The sequence below is a fragment of the Tenrec ecaudatus genome, chromosome 3, assembly GCF_050624435.1.
Source record: "Tenrec ecaudatus isolate mTenEca1 chromosome 3, mTenEca1.hap1, whole genome shotgun sequence".
In the NCBI taxonomy this organism is placed as follows: Eukaryota; Metazoa; Chordata; class Mammalia; order Afrosoricida; family Tenrecidae; genus Tenrec; species Tenrec ecaudatus.
Window position 1 is genome coordinate 78336629 of NC_134532.1, and position 4563 is coordinate 78341191.

General features: G+C 41.3%; 1 non-coding gene across 1 annotated transcript; it reads right to left on the reverse strand.

Moving 5' to 3' along the window:
• Positions 1–260: 260 nt before the first annotated feature.
• On the reverse strand, positions 261–391 carry LOC142444126 (small nucleolar RNA SNORA24). The gene has a single exon (XR_012783789.1). It is a non-coding gene; the product is annotated as a small nucleolar RNA SNORA24 (small nucleolar RNA).
• Between the last annotated feature and the right edge of the window lie 4172 nt (positions 392–4563).

Below are 4563 nucleotides of genomic sequence, written 5' to 3' on the forward strand. Positions count from 1 at the left end.
TGAACCTAGAATGAGGCGTCTGAGGGCAAAGTGGTAGGAGAGAAAGTTGAAGAAGTAGACATGGGTTAGACATGGAAGATTTGAACCCTATTTTCAGAGCAATGAATTCTCTAAGCATAGAGGTTAGATGATTACATTTTAAGACATTTCTCTTGCTACTCACATATCCACTGTTGTTGAGTTGATTCCAACTCATAGCAGCCCTATAGGACTGGATAGAACTGCCTCTATGGGTTTCTGAGATTGTAATTTTTTTTTTAGAATGTTTCTTGTGCCAGTCAGAATCTGATACCAATTAAATGGTGACAGCTTTGACAATAAACAAGCATATACTCTTCCATGGCTAGGAAGGGAGACTGCCACAGCTGGCAGGTCCCAAAGATACATGGCCGATTGTAATTCTTTATGGGAGTAAAAAAACCTCATCTTTCTCTTACTACAGTTGGTGGGAAACAGAAGTAGCAAGAATTATTAGTTATTTAAGCAACAATCCAAATGAGATTTGGTATTTGGATAGACAAGAAACAAACTCACTTTCACTGAGTTGATTCTGATTCATAGCAATCCTACTAAATGGGGTAGACTTAGTCCTTGGAAATAAGATTAGAAAATCTTATTCTCCTACAGAAAAGCTCTTGGTTTCAAACTGCTGACCTTTTGGTTAACAACCCAAGGCTTGGGGGTTTTATATGGCTATAGAAATAGATATAGAGCTATTCACCATCCTTAGTTAGATTTTTTTCAGTTAGTTTGCCAGTAAGCTAGTATGTCACTTTGACAGAATATGGTGGCATATATGGTGAGATTACACTAGAAACTATGCCTCTAGTATTTCAAATGCCAACAGGGTCACCCATGGTGGACAATTTTCCAAGGAATTTCCACACTGAAATAGACTAGGAAGAAAGGCTTGTTACTCTACTTTGAAAAATAAGCTCAGGAAAAGTCTATGAATCACAAAAGAACTTGCCCAGCATAGCCCTCAAAGCTGGGTTCCCCAGGTTGGAAGGCATTTAAAATACACACACACACACACACACACACACACACACAAATACACACACAGTACACAATGGTACAATTATGTGTATACTAAGTATTTTGAACTAAGAACAGGAGGAGGCAAATTGTAGTTCTGCTGTTCCTGGGAACATATTGATTTGGAGCAAAATCAACCATAACTCTGAATTGACAGACCTATGAGCTTTCCAAAGGGCATTAAGAGTAGGCTTGGTAATAGATTGATGCTAGTGGATTGAATTTTGAGCATGAGGCATTAGGTGTGCTGTAGGTATGCTCCTGGGTTTCTGACTTATGTAACATTCTGCGTGATTTTACTGAGAATAGAATCATTTGGGCCCAATGACTTATTCTGAGACATGTAGAATTTCAGGGGCCTGGCACATTCATCAATCATTTCAAGATGTTGAGATGGACACAAGCTCGAGGGAACGTTTAGTAATGAAATACTATAAGGGTCACTGGGTAGTAGATGGTAAGGCCAGAGATGCTAAGAAAATGTCTCCAAGGGAGACTAGCCTGGGACTTTGCACTGAAGAACCCCAAGGTGTGAAACTAAAGGTGTGAGTGAGTCCAGTGCTATATACTCATAGAGTTTTGTTAAAAGCTTGCTGGGGAGCAAAGCCTTCCCAAAGAGGTGATTAATGTTTCAGGCCATCTCCCTAATTACTAGATTACTCTAAAATGATGAAAGCAAACACAAAACAGTCTAGGTGATATCAGATTGTCTGGCTAGATTTCTCTCATCCTGACAATATATTGGATTAACCAAACCAAACCGAATCCATTGCTGCCAAGTTGGTTCCGATTGAGAGTGACCCTATGATAAGGTTCCCAAGGCTATAAACGCCTTATGGGGACTGATAGCTTCACCTTTGTCCCCAGAGCAGCCAGTGGGTTTGAACTGCCAACCTTGCTGTTTTACACCCCTGTTCACTCAACAGCAATAGATGATGGAAATAAGGTGGGAAATATTTCTACCTCGTGATGATGGTCTGGCAGTCTCTCCTTCAATCTTATATTCCATTTTTGTACCTTAAAAATTCTCGGCATACTCTTCTGCATACTCTTCTGCATATTTGAATTTCTGGGATTCCACGCCACCCTCTCTACTTCTCAAGCCTGAGAAAATGGGCTTTCCCCCACCCCCACCCCCATTTACCTATGTTTTGAGTTCTGATGGAGTGAACCCCAGACAGAAATAGTGAATATGTCTCCCTCTTCAGAACTTCTGGTGGTTTATTTGTCTTTAAAAAAAAAAAAGATATTATTTCAGTGCCAAGGTAAAAAAAACAAAACTAAAACCAAGAAAGAGAAAGCATGTTCATGTTGCTGTGGGCTTTTGTGGTTTTTTGCCTGAAAGCAAGATGGCAAATATTTAAACACCAAGCCTCATTTTAATTACTTGGCTCAAAAAGAAACATCAGGTACATTAATGAAGCATTGGTAATCTTTGCATATCTCAGTACCAGGGCTTCAATTTTGCAGGGTAGTTTCAAAGTGCATTGCTAAAACATGGCCACTGGGGGGAAGCAGAGTGCAAACCTCGCGTTTAGTCGGTCTCCAGGTGCCTGGTCTATCTGCATGGTTTGAGGTTATCAAAGACTTGGGCTCTGCCAGTTAATAGAAGCAGAGCCAGGGGCGGGGGTGGGGGGGAGGAAATGAGGGAGTGGCTGTCTAGTTTACCTATTTCAAATTCATTTCCATTTCTCTTTTCCCCAGATTTTTTGTTGTTGTTTTTGTGGGTTGAAACTTATGTTTTTGAAATTTGCAGAAGTTTAATGAATACTCATGAACACCGAGTCTATGCTGGCACAGGGCCCTCTTGTGCTCCCCCCCACGGGCATGCGGGGTAATTGTAGTTATTTACACTTGGCATCCAACTGACTGAACGAGTAACGCTGTCCTTTTTTCTTCTGTGAGTGCCGAAGTTATTAAATTAAACAGGTTAATGTGACTATAGCATTTTGCCCCCCTACTATCCCCACAGCTATAGTAAATCTGCCACCTGTTTATTTCCATAAAAATTTAATTACAGCAACACCGGTTATTCTTCTTACGAGAGCGATTAACTTCAGGCAGTTTCAGGCCAGAAAGAAATGGCAGGCGGGCCTGCTCCTGTTTTGCTCCCTTTAGCCGCTGGTCGTTTCTTTTGCTAAGTAACTGCACACCTTCACACCAGTGAAAAATGAAAGAAGAGGCTAGACGCTGGGCACTGTCATGTCTGAAAAAGCGGACGCTGAAAAATCACAGTCAGCCTCTGCTTCCCGGGAGTCCAAGCAGTGGAACGCCTGCAGATCCCAGGGATGTGAGCGGCAAACCCAGCAGCAGGACCTGCAGAGACGCCCTGGCGTTATTTAAACCCACACCAAAATAAAGACGGAATTGCTTTTAAAATGGTGGGTTCTTTTCTTCTGCTTTATCTTTGTAAAAAATGTGCCTGTGAAGATAAAGGCTGGTAAAATGCCACCGCATCCTGGCTAAAGCAACAACACAATTATGAAGGGCGAGAGCCACATCCGTCTACGCGTCAACATTATTGATAGAACCAACGGTCCTGGAGGGGAGTCCCTTTTCCTTCCACTGTCAGACAAAGAACTCTTTACTAGCACCTGGAAAACGCCGACTTGTACCCTTAAAAAATGTCTGCTTCTTTTTATCATATTTCTTTCCTTTATTTTTTCAAAAGCCCATCCATAAAAATGAAAATGACTGAATCCAAAGACCTAGTGATTTTCTATATGATTCATTGCTGAGCCTAAATGGAGGCATTAGTTTCCCAGCCACCCCCTAATGCTGGTTTTATTTGAAAAGATAATATTTATTCTAATGGTATAAGCATAATTTTAAGAGTGGGTGAGACTCCAAAATAATCAACTAAATCATACTGAAATTTCAGAGCAGAACAAATATTTCTCAAAATGTGAGTTTATTAAGCTTCCATCAAGATGGGGTCCCTGAGTTAACTATGATGTGGTTGGTCCCAATGAGCTGGAATTCACTGGACAGCAGCTGGTTTTCATAGGTGTAATGATTATCAGTAAACTCAGGATTAAACTACAAAATGGAAATGACGAGGATATAAGTAGACGACAAAACCCACGGTGAACTCAAGCCTCTAGTTAGGGTGGATGGGTTGGGGCTTCCTGTTCACTGTCCACATCGCTACATATGCCTATTGATCCTACATACGATTTGCACAGACAGCCATGGGTGTCACATGTTTGCCATGCTCAGTGGTCTCCCAGGGGAAGAAGTGAGCCAGTAAATCTTTCTTTCCTTCGCTCCTGCATCTGAAAGTGCCTTGTGCCTGACAGCATTAGTATGCTGCTGGGGTTGAGAAATGTAATAAAGTGAACTTTGAAGACAGCATGTCACAGGAAAAAGATATAGTCTAATTAAATTTAATCTTCTTTTAAATGGCCACTCAAAAGAGAACTCTGTTAGAAGTTCAAAAGGGCATATATGAGTTCTCCCTAGGCAAGTCAATACCTATGGCTAGTAGACGGCAGCTGGAGGAGTAACGGGGAATTTAGAATCTGT